This window comes from Falco biarmicus, chromosome 6, assembly GCF_023638135.1.
Source record: "Falco biarmicus isolate bFalBia1 chromosome 6, bFalBia1.pri, whole genome shotgun sequence".
Classification (NCBI taxonomy): Eukaryota; Metazoa; Chordata; class Aves; order Falconiformes; family Falconidae; genus Falco; species Falco biarmicus.
This window is the reverse complement of record NC_079293.1, coordinates 19,717,718-19,733,675: the sequence shown is the minus strand read 5'-3', so window position 1 is coordinate 19,733,675 and position 15,958 is coordinate 19,717,718.

Genomic DNA, 15,958 nt, shown 5'->3' with positions numbered 1-15,958 from the left:
TCTGACGATAATAAACACAGGCATCCTTTTCATCTGGGATTAAATATGTGAAAGAAATACAGTATGATACAAGCCAAAGACCATTACATTTGATGTATGTGCTTCTTGAAAAAATGCTTTGTTTTATATACAGTTATGGAAACATAGTGTTACTAAGAGAGACTGCTGAGTGAGAACAGGCACTAGTATTCCCAGTGTTTTGCAGAAAACTAACACTCTCCTATATCGAACTCCCCAGACTACTTCATCCCTCCATCATCATGAAGTCTTTTGGACTGAAGGGTAGAGAGGTCTATGAGGTTAACTTGCCTTACCTCAAAAAAAACCTGCCTGAAGTCCTGCAGCTTAGACACTTAAATCAGAAAAGGCTGAAGCCATGCAGGTTCAAAAATCTTTAATTGCTTTGCTTTTTTTAAGGAAAGAGAAAATTGAACCTAAAGTATATTCAGGACAGCTAATGAATCTGGCTTATAACTTTATTGTTTCCTTATCCAGGAAGCAATGTTAAATGAAAAAGAAGATGGGTTTTAAATGTCCTTATATTCCTTTGAGCCATAGCTCCCTGTTCCTAAAATATATTTCTACCCTACTATCTTCCCACATATTGGATAAAAGACTATTTTAAAAAACACGCAAAGAACACTTCTTTATTTTTTTAGAATTCAATTAAGGGGCAACAGGATACCACATAATTTATTTGGCTGTTCAAAGGTCAATCAAATAGGGAATTCCAAATATTCATGCCAATAATGGAATATACAAGTCTTAGATAGCCAAAAATTGTTCATGTCAAAGCTTTCAATGCAAAATTTTGTTCCAACAATGTGAGTAACAAAACAAAAAAATCATACTCCAGCAATTTGTGAACAGGACTAGACCAGTTTTGACAAATACATTATTCAAAGCAAACCATTCATTTAGATTCTGTCTTGAAGTACCACATTAGCAGTCAGTCAGTTCTGCAACCATATTGGATGTCACAGCAAGACTTCTGTGTTTATTTTGCTGTATAACTTTTTATTTCTTTTGATTGTTTTAATACCAAGAAATACAGAAAATGGCGTTGCCTGATAATGCACTCAAATATTCACAAATAATTAATACATTAAAAAAAAATCTTCCTTTTCCATCAGTAATTTCATGTTTGGTTTACAGGGCAGATCCTCCTCTCATTTATTTCACTGCAGATTCATGATTCTCCTTCCCTAGATTGAAACATTGAAGAAATCACAAACTCACATTACAATCCGAGTAGGGTCAGAATTCCCTCTTATTGAAACAGTCTTTTTGAAACACCTGATCAAACTATAATTATCAAGAAGGAAGAACATCCTACATAGCACTTTCTAAATGTAGTTTTCTTAGGTAAGAGCATTAACGACAGCATCAGCAACAAAAGCTCCTGGCACTATGCTAGGCTGGGTACACGCACAGAAGGAGTAGCTTGCATATTACTAGTAGGATGCTTATCACAGCTTGAGAACTCTGGCCCAGACCCATCTTTATATTTGGATGACACTGGTGTAAAAGTCACCTTAGCCATGTCATGAGACAGAGGCAAAGACTGTGTCTCTGATGCCTGGTGCCTGACTGGGTATACAGTGTTTGTCCATTGCAAGTGCAAAGCAAAGTGTGCTAGCTTAAAATATCTCCCCTGAGCTGAATAACTGAATCATTCTGGACCAGGTGTGCACCCCCGTGGTTATGGATATGGCAAAGGGGAGGCTTGTATTAGTAAGTGAAATATTTGTGGCATAAATATGCAAATCTACCCTACTATGGGGAAAAATAAATAGACGTAATAATGATCATCATCTTAGTTGTTCATATTGCTTTAAAAAAAATCTTGAGTGGGATTGTTATTGCATTTTAATTGCTGTTTACAATTTTTATTGATTTTATGCTGGCATACATAGAAGACAAAGTAGATAAACTGTAACTGCTAACATTTAAAACACAAAATAATTGTTGTTAGCTGCAAACTATGGCATATTACAGCATATCAGGAGATTTCTTTGTTAATTAATTTTTGTCTTAGCCATGTTTAGAGGTCATTCATTGCTTTCTAAATTTGCAAGATTATCACAGACCAGTCCAATGTTATATAACTCTCCAAACATAATTTTTCTGTGTACAATATTAGCTAAGAAGTAATTATAACTACTAGCTGCTCCCAGCTGGTAATATGCTTAGGAAATTCATACATTTGGATTTGTCAGTTTAAATTAAATTATTTGAATAAATGACTGAGTTAAGAAAGTGCCAAAAGAGAGTGATTCAGATACAAATAATTGTATAGGATGTGGTGCTCTTAAAAAGGAATAATTTAAAATGTAAATATTTTTAAATTCACAATTCCCATGTTAATTTGTCTCAGAATATGGATTTAAGAAAACTATATTGATAACATTTTGATAAAGGTCAACTCTCGAAGCCACATGCCAGGTGGCAGAGGAGTTACATGGCTTGCATCTATTTTTAACTAAATTACTACTTTGAAGTCAATAATTGTATAGCCATCTTGGATACCAAAAGAGAGCCTTTTCTAGCATCTAATCATGCTTAATATCCCCTTACTTTCAAAAAAATGGAGGTCTTTTCATTTAAGCAGTTCTGTCTTCAAAGAAGACTTTCTTCAGTACATTGGATAATGTTGTTTGGGGTTTTTTCCTTGAGTTTTAAGTGTGTTAGGTTACTATTTTTCTATTACCTGTATTACAAAGGAAAAATAATCAATAACCCGCTCGGAAATAAGAAATTAAGTACCAAAGGAAAAAAGATCTTCAAAATGAAAAAAAAAAAAAAAAAAAGACCAGGACTTGTAACTTGAATCCCTGATGTGCTGTAGATACTAAAAAATCACTAGAGCAGGAACTTAAGAATTGAGTTGTTAAAATAATTAAGGTGAACTTTTAGCAAAAGATCCAGTACTGATTTTAGCCCAGAACACATAGCTCAGAAGAATTGGAAGTTGTCATGTCTCTAAGTGATTTGAGAGGCCTTTCAGCTTTGGGATGTTTAATGGGACCAACCATCACTGCAGCAGAACAGGTGGTGCCAGAGAATAATATACATTAGTGCTCAGAGGCTAACAGGCATCAGATCTCTCCAGGAGCTCCACTGCTCCACAACTACCTGTATGTTGCTCAGTGCCTTTACACCTCAAAGCCAGGGTTTGTATGGGCCCTTTGCCATTCTTCCACTAGCTAATTTCACCAGGATTTTACATCATGTTATATTTATTTGGATTTTGTACCAAGGTAAATGGGACTGGACCAACAAGTTAAGGAGTAACCTTAACATTCTGCTACAAAGTATGTGAGCATATGACAGCATTATACCATAAGGTGTCATTCCTCCAGAAGGCAACTTGAGAAGGGTGGAAAGCCTATAAGAACATTAAATTTAAAAATGTGTACTCATATTTTTTTTCATTTATATAGTACATGCGGAGTTGCATCATGTCTTCTAAAGTTACGTAAGTTAATTTAAGGAAGCACATTTTCTGCACCAGAAAAACTCTCCTTGCTAGTGTTATTTATTGTCCCAAAACACCTTCTTTGCTTTATCAGTTCTCCCCCTGTGCGCTCAGAAATATTGCTTGTTGTACTGTATTCCCATGTTTTTTTCAGCCCTACCCACAAAGAGTTTTGGGGGGTTTGAATGCCCTTGTGTCACATTAATTCTCTTTCACATTACATTTCAGAAGAATAAAAAATCCCCTTTGCCATTTAGGGCAGTATCTTGAATAACTTCAGCCCAACAAAACCTGTCATTTTAGAATAGACATAATTACAGTATCAAAGTATTTTTCCTGCTGAATTTTCTTTCTCTAACTTCAGAGGCTTCACCTTTACTCAGAAAAAGAATGGAGTCAGCTGAACTATAAAAACCGCTCAGATTTCATGGGGAGGTTGATGCAAACCTGATGGGCAGCCTTTAACTAAGATGTTCTGGTGGTTACAAAAACCAAAACAAAACGAAAAGAAAATACCTTTTGTCTGAGATATTTCCTGTTGTCTGTTTGTTTGTTTGTTTGTTTGTTTTTCTTGGTGAAAATTACAAAATATGCATTCAGCTCACATTGTGCCTACTTCTCTGCAGACATATATATGCCCCTGTATACCTCGTTTGGCAAGGAGTTGTAGTAGTTCTATACTCACTCTTTAAGTGCTTCTTAGTTGCACTGGATTGAGCTTTCAAGACTTTTTTCTTTGATGCACCTTCTAGTTGCTGGTTCTTGTTAAAAGTGACTTAAAAGACTGTGCTAGAGCTATCATACCACAGAAAGGCTCTAAGGTACCAGGGGATACATGCTCACACACTATGGGAGTTACTGATCCACTCGGTTTCCTAGGTATTCTCAAATGTATTGTGTCTTTTGTCTTAGTTCCTCCCTTAAAACATGACCAATGACAATGTCACATCCATCTGGCTAAAATTTTGAGCCCTTTTCTAAGGACGGTCAGGACTTAATTCTCGTAGTAGTCACAAAACTATTCACTGTAGCTATAACTGAACCATGTTGTCACCTACTCTCCCTTTCAGAAACGATCTCCAAAGGAACATGTGTAAAGGAGAATTGCATCACTGCACTTTTACCTGGTTCTAATCCTGAAAAGAGACCTCTATTTTTTCTGCATCCCTTTGGTCCTTGATTTAGCTGGTTGGGCTACATACAATTTATGAATTGTTGTACAGCTTACTGTGTGACCACTATCACCAGATAAATAGACTCAGATACTTAGGCCCACATAAAATGTTTAAATTCCTTATTTATGGCAGAAAATTATGTTTATTGAAATCAATAGGAGCGTTTTTATTGAGACCTTTGTCCTCTTTTAAATTCACTGCTATCCACAGAGTTTGACAGTCAGTCTGGTATGGTTATCCCATAAACAGCTGGCAGGCAAGAGGCAATTTCTATCAATACAAAATTTGTAAAGGGCAGCCACAGGGTCACTGAATCCAGGAACAGAAGAAGATTTGAAGATTTTAGCTGCCTGAAAATTTTTATATTCTTGGTGAGATTGGTGAATGTAACACTGGTTCATTAATAACGTGGATGGTGATACCTCAGTACAGTATGACTGCACAAAGTAATATGTCTTCAGTCAAAACATGTTCTGAAAATCAAAAGCCCAAGTATAAGATGGCAATCTATGTGGCAAAGCATGGGGCACATCTTGCTGAGGAAACTTGCAAGCCCTTGTGATGTGGTTTGTAAGCCCACATCCACACTGATAAACTCTTACTGATAGGTAACTAATCATACCTATCCCATCAACTTTACTAACAATTTTTTGCTTAGAGTTTAGAGCTAATAGAAAAGCCTTTCTGGGATGATTGTAACTTCTAAAGACACAGCTTATTTTCACCAGATGAAAGAACCTTTAAATGAGTACAGGACTTTATTTTGGTAATATGCAGTTTTCCTGAACAAGCACATTTTCACTTGGGGTTGATTTCACATACTATGTTTCTAGCCAAGTTTGTAACCTAATTGTGTGAGAGGAACACAATTAGGTATTTCACTCAAAAGGGGCAGCTGTTAGTTCAATAAAAGGCTTCCCCAATGAGTATTAATGTTACTAAGGAAGTAACAGAAGATTTCCTTTAAAAGTTAAGAGCAAGGAAGGGACAACAGAAAGGGAGTTATTTCAATGCTTTGAATAATTTATTTGAGGTTTGCCCTTATCACTGTATCTGGTTCACTCATTTCAGGTAACAATGCACATCCCCTATCCAGCACTTGTGGCCACCATTCAGATCTCTAGTGCAGTATACTATGAATATTTTCTAAAGTTAATGAAGCATTCTTCTCCTTCCACAGCAGAAAACTATTCTGGTACAAAGAAAAGGGAGATGCATTCAGTCAAATGTTTAGAGCTTTCAGCTGAATCAGTTGTTAAATAAGCATAATCTGTAGTTTTCACACTCTGCTGGTTATTCTAGCTTAAAAAACAACCGACGCATTATAGTCCTTGGAGAAAATACACAGTAGAAAGGCCAGAGATGGTGCCAGAAGCTGCTTTTGGTTCTGAAGTAGATTCAGAAGCTGCCTTCTGGATTTTCAAAATGTGTGACAAAAGAGAGTTGGAGACTACAGCAGGATGGATTCTTTTAGCTACAGCTAAAAAGGGATCTGAGTCACTTTGTACCGTTTTGACTTCATAAAACCTGTAGCATGCTGTCAACCTACACAGAAGTACAGCCTTTCATCTAAGTAAATCTAGCTGCAGCAAATGAGCCAAGTCAAGGTCACAATGTAGAGGAGAAATCTTGGATTCAAGGTCCCACATGGAGCCTCTCTTTGGGAACACACAGAAGATTCCTCCTGTGCTAGATAGCACATACAAATGGGAGGTAAAGCAATACATGAAGGGTAGTGTTAACATCTGTAAAGACATTACAATTATGGAATATTTCATGCAGTACCATCAGCAGCCATTTATAGCTATAAAACCTTCACAGGCTGGGTTTGAACTTCCACCAAAAGGCTCCTTAGTATATGTACATCTACAGGACCTCCTAAAAAAGGGCAATTGACATAGGCATTAGTGCTGAAATATGGTACCTCCTTCACATCTAAGAATGGGTCATGTCACACAGACAGCCTACAGGATGGGGCTGACAAGTCAGCCAAAAAAGGACAGCGAAAGAAATAAGCATAACATGAAAGTTACATGAAGATATTTTTTTTTTTGGCCTTGGATAAACAAAATGGAAATTGAACATAGACTGTTCTGGTTTTGGCTGGGACAGAGTTAATTTTCTTAGCAGCTGGTGCAGTGCTGTGTTTTGGATTTGGTGTGAGAACAGTGTTGACAGCACATGGATGGTTTTGGTTGTTGCTTGGGAATGTTTATTCTGATTCAAGGGCTTTTCAGTTTCTTGGGCCCTGCCAGCGAGAGGGCTGGAGGGGCACGGGGAATGGGAAGGGGACACAGCCAGGACAGCTGATCCAAACTAGCCAAAGGGGTATGCCATACCATGGGATGTCATGCTGAGTATATAAGCTGGGGGAAGAAGGAAGTGGAGGACATTTAAAGTGACGGCATTTATTTTCCCAAGTAATCGTTACACATGACAGAGCCCTGCTTTCCTGGGAATGGCTGAACACCTGCCTGCCCATGGGAAGCGGTGAATGAATTCCTTGTTTTGCTTTGCTTGCGTGTGCAGCTTTTGCTTTACCTATTAAATTGTCTTTATCTCAACCCACAATTTTTCTGACTTTTACTCTTCCAATTCTCTCCCTCATCCCACTGTGGGGGGAGTGAGCCAGAGGCTGTGTGGGGCTTAGTTGGCAGCTGGGGTTAAACCACAACACGGACCTAGGAGTAGTGATCACAGGCAGGGAGCTGTTTCTGTGCTGCTCTTCAACAGCTTTCGTCATCATTTCAGAAACTCACTGCCACGTTTGTCCACCAGAAAGATGAACACTGGGTCCTACAACCTTAATGTCAACAGCTGAGTCAGTGCATTGCCAGGGAGGGAAGGCAAAGGAAATGGTGGGACCACAGTGAGTGGCTTGAGGCAACAAGCTTAGGAAAGGGAAGATGCCTGCCAGCATCCTTGAGATTTATGCTTTTACCGGTTGCAGGACCTGAGGAGTCCCAAAAGGGAATTTTGATAGTGATGAGGTAAAGAAAAAGCACTGGAATTTTGTCATGTTGTTATAAAACAGGGTGAGGCAGAACAGAGAGTGCTCTCCTGGCATGAAGGAAGCTGCACTCAACTCAGTTTGTCATTCAGACAGACTGGGAGACTGCAGCTATGTTTATTCTTTGGGACACAGCTAGTTCCCTGGGTCTAAAAGCAAGTGGCACAATGCAACATGTGTCCATATGGCCCATGTAATTGTGGCGGTATCCCCCCTGCCCCATCCTGCCCTAACAAGGAATGACTGTATTCAGCTCTAGGTGGAGTCAGCAGTTTGACCTGAGCAGCATGTCTATCTCACAAAACAGATTACAGATGTGGTCTAACAAGGAAACTGTGTGGTGCCCAGGGTGAAGGCCAGGAAGACTCCTGAACATCTGTAGCCGGAAATCTGTATCTCTTCCGAATCCTCCCTGCTCCACACTGAACCATCGGGCCCAACTGACCTTCCCGAACTGAGACCTTGTGAAGGGCCAATGGGTACACTTAGTCCCACCTCACCATGAGTATAAAATCCAGAATTTTAGAATCTTTTTTTTGGAGGACAAGAATCATAAATATGGGATGGGTCGACGGGCCTGGACCACTTTCCTTCCCAAGCAGGGATGCCTCTGTGGTAAGATTTGCACCTCCAACTAGGTTGTATGTTTCCCAGGACAATATTACTAACAAAAGTGCTGTACTCTTAACTCAATTTTTACAGTCAATGTATTTCTCAATAGCAATTCCAAACATGTTATGTGTCACCTTAATAAATCATCTATTTTTTCTATTTTTTTCAACTTTGCAAAATTATTTCAGTGAAGGTCCTTAAACTGGTCTCTGACAGGCAAAAGTTGACTCTGATGAGTGGCTGTACATATAATCCTTAGACTCAAAACCCCTGACCAAGTCTGAGACTAGGATTGGATCTAGCCACACCTAGACTCCTCTCTGAGGAGGAGTTTCAAAAGAAAGGGGGTCCTTTCCGAACCTCATGACTCAACAGGAGGGCTGTCTGTCCCCTGCCCCTGTCACTGGCCACTCATCAGACTCTTAACACGACAGTAATCTCCCAAACCGTGGCTGAATATGGTCTAGGAAAGAACAGGCTGGCACAGGTCAGAATTGTGCCAGGGAGCTTAGGGATAATGATACATCAGTGCACAAACTGTGCATTGGCACAGTGATTTTATTTACTATAGAAGCAGTTTGTGGGACTATCTTAGACAGTAGGAGGAAAACTGCTATTAAAGACAACATTACTGTTATGACAGGGCAATGCAACATGTGAATATAACTATGAAATGCACTTGCAATTGCATAGCTGTAGTATTTGAAGTGTCTGAAAACTTATGAAAATAAATTCCTTTACTCATGGGAAAAGAATTCCCTTACACTGTATGCCAGGTGAGTGGTAAATAGCAGACCACTATAAAAACATAGTACTCCGTACTAGCATGGGAATTCATCATTGTATAATTTTCTAGAAGGGGCAACAGTTGGGCTTAATTTTGGTGTATATTATGAATATATAACATTGTGCATTATATAGTGAAAACACATTCCCATAAATTACTGGAATTATCATATGGGGATACAGTAATCTTCTACTGGATTAAAGTGATATATGCAGGCTTTGCAATAGGTTGCAGCAGGTTGAGGAGATTTGTAGCACCTTTTAGGAAGATGTGCTGGTGGCATGCTCTTCTGGGAATGCAGAAGAGCTATATCATTCAGATAAGTCACTGAGAATTGACTTTAAATTCTCAAGCAGTTTACTAAACCACAGGACATTATCCCTTGTTCTGACAATGAGTGATAGTAAATAGGAAAAGTGAGAAGGCAATAATAGTGTCTCTATCAGAGGGCATCCAAGACAAGCTCAAGCAGATTTTGATGAGCTTGTTTATGGGAACGTGCATGCTACTTCTGGAATTATAAGAGATGCATCAATAGAAGCCAGTCCATATTACCACTTCACCAGTGCAATTTCTAAGACAAATGTAACAGCACATCACAAGATGGTCATGAACTAGAAACAAGAATTGCCTTGCAGCAATTCAAAGCCAGACACATTACCTTTTCAGCTCCATGGTGACTATTTGGAGTTTATCTATTCTATGAGGGTCAGGTAAGCCCATAGCAGTTCTTAGTTCCTGGAGATGTTAATTGTGAATGTTTCACTTAATACCTACAGGTGGGTAAGCAATGACACTGTGAAGAAGAGAAGCTGTCAGTTATCTCTGTTGGAAAGGCTTTAGTGATGTTGAACTAAAGAACAAGAAGATCCATAGCTGTCATGGTCAGTTTGTGTTCAGGAGATGGTGGGAGCCACCCCAGCAGTACGCTGCCGTATGGGTTAGCAACATTTCCCTTTAGGTGCAGCTGATACGCTCAGACACAAAGATCAGTAGCACAGTTGTTTATTGTAGGTTATACAAGAGAAAAGTAAAAGTTTGCAAACACACAAAGTTGTCATCCTAATCATTTACCTCTGTCACATAAGGGTCAGCACCCCTTACCCCAGTCCTTCTTCCAGTGAAAGAAATGTGCTAGGGCCTGTAAGTGTTCTATTCCATGTTTCATTAGTTTTAACTGATATCCAACCTGCATATTTCTTTCTGCAATTTAGTGAAACATGTTTGGTTGTAATAAGATTGTCCTATTCATGGGTCCCTGGCTGCTTATACTAGTCCAATCAGCTGAAGGCCTTGAGGTTATACAACAGATCCCTGCAGGATGAGGGAGCGAATGGCACCGCATCAAACCCCAATTAAGCCTTGATTCCTGTACAGAACTTCACTTTTGTGAATTAAGCCAAATGCTACAAATTGTTCACAACTGATAACCCAGTTCTTGTTTTTAAATGCCATGCATTTAACTAGAAGGTGTTCAGCAAAAACGTTACTAATTCTAGTATTGCCAATCAGCTTCCTACTCTAAGTATAAAACTTAGACCTTCCTGTTTCTGGAGGGACCTCAAAATTCTGGATTTTGTCAATATACTTCTACTTACATTAATTACATTATATTACATACAGAAATGATGGTGCTGCTCTAAGATATGTTGATGCTGTCTGTGGTGTTTACCTCTGTGGTTGTCTTCAGACTATATTTAAGCTCATGCCAAAAAGCCTTAGGAAATCAATGAAGCTGCTTCCATTTACATTATTTACCAGCTTGTCTAAAATTAATCTGAGTAGAATTTACATGGACTAACAAATGAAAGGGAATTAGTATAAATGTTAAATGAAACAATTAAAGTAAAAAGGAAATGTTTTTAATCACATACAGAGATTTGCAAGCAAGAAGTGCATTTGACTGAAGACAGAGATCAAATTTGTCAAATGTGAACACCTCAGATTTGGCATGGATATACATATTGGGCAAATAAGCAGATGCATATCTGATTTTCAGAGCTGTTGAGCATGTGCAGTCTCCATTGATTCTCTGGGAGTTAAACAGATTTGGTATTTCAAAGAGATGAGAAGACATTTTTATTATGTGTTTGAGTAATACTATATTGTGCTGCTAAATTTATTATTTTAGTATCATCGGAAGTGGTTTAAATGATACTTCCTCACACACAGTCCCATAAGCACTAGTGTGCTGTACTATCCCAAAATAACTGCATTTAAAGAACTTTGTATTTGAATGCTGCCTTGGTTCCTTCATATTTATTGTAGGGTTGCATCTGTTCATACTGGGTGAACACAGAGAATGATTACTGACATGATAAACTGGGCAGTTGCTCTTAAGACCTTCATTTTATGGCACAGTTGTAGATAAAACTAGATCAATTATATTGATATTTATTTATATTACAGGCCTTACAGGGACCACCCAGAGGTCTATCTGCTAAGGACTGAAGAAGCTGGGTTTTTAAACACTAGCACTTTCAGTGCTACTAAAAGGAAGGAAATAACAGAATAAAAATCCTAGGAAAAAACACCTAACAACTCAAGACTAACACTTCATTCCAGTAGTTATCTAGATATCTGATTTCCTTTGCTTTGTGTCAGGCACTTAGCATTATTTTTACAGTTAAGGGAACTTTATGAGAGTGATTAAAATAAAACTTCTTGGAGGAGAAATGTCACAAGAGACTGCAGCATCACCCGGGAAGTCATTTATCTACTGTGAAAACACAGGTCTCTTGCTTTATTAAACATCTCTGTACAAGCTCCACTTGATGTCAGGGGCCAGATATTCACCTGGCACAGTTCCACTGAAATCAATGGACCCATATTGATTTACACAAGCTGAAAACCTAAACCTCTGAGTTTATTACAGCATCACTAATGGGGTGATTAATTGTAGCATAGCATCACAATATGATAATAATGCTCAGAAACCTCTCCAGAGTGGAATAGAAATACATTATGTCTTTCTGCAAAGCATTTGTTTCATGCAGGTTACCTCTGTTTAAGTTGTGGGGCTTTTTTTATTTTTAAAATACAGATGGTAATCTTGTTGCCATCTCAGGTTTACCCTGCAAAACAAATCATGACAAGGTAGTAGAATATATTTGCTGACATCCTGATTGTCACTGGGCTCCAGGTACACAGTGATCCTCTTTGAAGAAAAGTATGCATTCTCCATTTGACAACATCCTACAGAAAATGTGGCCTTCTTGTCCTGCAGGACAGATGAGTCTGGGCCCTGCCCGCACCTCCAGTCTCAACTTCTGCCCCCCACCCCAAGGTTCAGCTGCCTGTGCTGGTAGCCATCCTGAATACAGCACAGCCATCTAAGCTGGGATCAGGGTGCTGGGAAAAAAGCTGTGCAGGAGAGCCATAAGAAGCCCTGTCAGGGCCTCCTCCTGCATGCATTTAACCTGTAGCTGTTTCCCTTGCTCCTGGCCTGAGCCATGTTGGAGATATGCCTGTGCCTGCCCCTCGTCATGACCAGCTGACTGGACCTCAGACCTGCCCCATCACCAAGGATTTGCCGGGGTTGTGACTGACCCTGGTTACTGTCACTGGACCTACCCTGCTCTCCTTGCTCTGGCATGGTGGCACTGTGACCTTGCTGGCGCAGACACTGCCCCTCCACCTTGCTGTCACCCTGGCTTCTGGCTCACCTTCCCTGGGGAGCAGCCTGCTCTTGTTTCCTGAGCAGGTATAAGTGAAAAAGCATACGCTGTTATTTGTTTTGAAAAACAAAAACGCAGAAATGTGCTTTACAGCACCACTCTCATTTCATGTTAAATTTAGCAGGAATGGTAAAAACTGAGCCTCCTTTTTTTTGGTTTTGCTACACAGAACTCTTCTGTTTACTAAGAGCAGAGCTTATAATCTGAGAAGATGAATGGCAGAGAGAAAATTGCATCCAGAGCACCACAGTCCAAGCAAACCATTTTTCTGCATTTGCTTCATTTTAATAATAAAAGTGGGCATGGGCATGTTTCCCAAGCTATAGACCTGTCAGCTGTTCTGCAGAAGTGTGATACATGGTCAAGGGTTCACCGCAGGCTAAGGTCTCCTGCAGAGTCCTTGTAGTTCACATAGCTGCGATGCAGAAACCAAGTCTACTTTCCCCACTGAGAGACGTCATGTGTGAAGATACAGAAGGGCAGAGGAGATTGGACCCTGCACTGTAGAAAACATTGGGCCTCTTCATGCAGCATCCCACACAGAAGTTGCAAGAGAAGACATGCTTACCCCACTGCAGTCTCACACCATTGCTCCTGTCCTGTCACAAACTCAGCACAGGGAAAGGAGCTGAGCTGGTGCAAAGGGCCAGGGATACGCCTATATAAGGATCCACCTTGCCATGTCTCATAGTCTAGGTCAGATAAAAAGTGGAGGTCTGAATCAAACCACCCTTGACCAGCTCATTTCCTAATTCCCTGCTTCATGGCAGATTTGGGTCAGGAGAGGGAAAAATGAAACAAAGCAAAGGTAATAAACTTAATGCATGAGGCTCCAGTCCTGTCTGCATAGTTTAATTCTGAAAGGACAAAGCCTGAAGCCCATTTATAGGTTTGTAAAAAGTCAATAGCAATGTAAAGTCAAAACACTTTCATCAGACAACTCTTCAAAGAATTAAACTGTTGAAAGGACAAATTCTCTTTTCACAGAGGAGTTTAGTACAGTGCTGCATGCTCACCTTAGCAGCTGCACTAAATGTTAGTAATGTGAAGAAATTAGGTGCTAGCCTGACATTTTGGTCTGAAGTGTCTCAGCATGAATAACTCCCTGAAATGGCAGTGGGTATGATACAGATTCAGCCTAATACAGCTACTGGCATGAAATGGTGCTGAGAAGTGTTCTGGGGAGCCAGGCTGGCAGCAAGGCTCCCATCAGAGGCACCCAGGTTCCACTGCGTGGCAGAGCCAGGGCACTACAGTTCAGCAGCTCATTAAGCATTTCAATCATGCCCAGTAGTTCTTTGAATTGTGGTCTTTTCAGTACATCATTTTTTTTTTTCTTTAATTATATTGATTTTAGCAAATTGCAGTGTCCTTCTGTTGATTTTCAGCTATGTACAGCAAAAACTTGGATTGTGAAAGGAAAAACAAAATCATTGTGCTCCAGCAAGTTATTTAATACCATTAGACCTTTCATGGGACGAAACAGAGATTTCAGAGCTAAGAACGTATGAAAATATTAGTTATTACAAAAATAAATAGCAGCTAAGTTTCTAAACGAATATAGGCTTTACATTCATCACCCAGAAAAATAAGACCACTCAACTGTCTGGAGCACCAGCTCTGTAATTACATGCCCGTTTATTTTCAGTGTGTGGAGGGTGTAATTGCCTGTGCCCAGTTTTATCTTTGGGTCATCACAACAGACCGACCATGCTGCATGCCAGCACCTGCCATCTGCAGGCTGTCCTCCCACACCAGAGACCTGAATGCTAGCCCACTCTGCTTCCTAAATCACATCTTAATAAGGCAGAGAGCTACTAAAATCTGCTCCATTAATTAAGGGCTGTCATACAACCTCTAGCAAACTAGCAACGCAATCCCTATTCTGTTTCTTCTCCTTGTAGATAAGCTATGATTCTCCCCTACACTTCCATTTTACAAAACATTTCAGTAATTGCATTGATGAATCATGCTAAAGGTAGGACATCTACATTGGTGTAAATGCAGTAAAGTCAGTGCAACTAAATATTATAGCACCAGTAATCTCATTCATGGTGGGAAGAAGAGAAGGGGTACTTGGGTGTTTGGGGAGTGTTTCTGTTCCTGCTTCTCTGGTCTTTTTACTCATTTTAGTGAATTATTTACTCATACAAAATACTTAGGCAGCTCTTAGAGCCAAGAGCAAAGCCCAGAGTGAGTGCTTTAACAATCCAGCCAGTACCAAGAGAATTTTAAAGGAGAGTTGAACCCTGGTCTGATCATTCAAGAATGCATGGGCTACATACAGCCGAGTGCTGCCTTTGTGAAAGTAACTCCCACATGGTGGGAGATACCTGGCTCATCACTGCAGTTAAATACCTTGGCTTTAGAGAAGAGTACAACACAAATCGCATCTTTCTGCAGTATTCCCTTCTGGTTAACTCTCTGATGCTTCTAGTTCAGTGCTTTTAGTTTAGTAAAACAGTAAACCAGTCCTTTACTAGATTTAGTTCACATACTTTGTTTAGATTTTTCTTTCACCAATCAGTCATGATAATATATAAGAAAAGTTTATTCTTCTGTTTCTTTGTTGTGGGAGAATTAATACATGTTCACTTAACTGGGGTTAATCCAGCATGTAGCAGGCAATTTACTCTTACATTTTTCTGACCTTTTTATTAAATATAAAAAAAACCAGAAGGGTACAGTCTGTAGTTAGTTACATTTCACTATTGTCCTTGGTATGCTTAGCCCTTATCCCAAGACTTCTAGGTGTATACAAAGGGCAAAATAATTTACACAACACTTAGAAGCTTGAAATGACATGTTTAAGGGTATACCACATAATTTGCACTTCTTTGTGTTTGGAAATTCCTTTTCTCTGCAACTCAGTAGACACCTTTACAGGATTTATTAAAGGGTCATACCAGCTTAATAAAAATCTGTAGCTTCAAAACTTAATTTAAAATCTCTTCAGGTAGTTGTTACCCACACTAAAAATCAATAGACCAAATCTCATACATCTCATATATATCACCAGAATTCCACTTAAATCAAGGAGTTGCCTTAATGTAAGTGAGAAAGGTATTTGCCCAGTGGGGATGTTCATTCAAGTAATCACTGCAGGTTTACGGCTATCCTTGTTAAGGCTCGTCAATCATCAATGTCAAGTTAATTAATTTATTTCCTTTCAAAAAATTTTCCCCATCAGTGAAAAAATTCCAGGAAATAAGTAAGGAA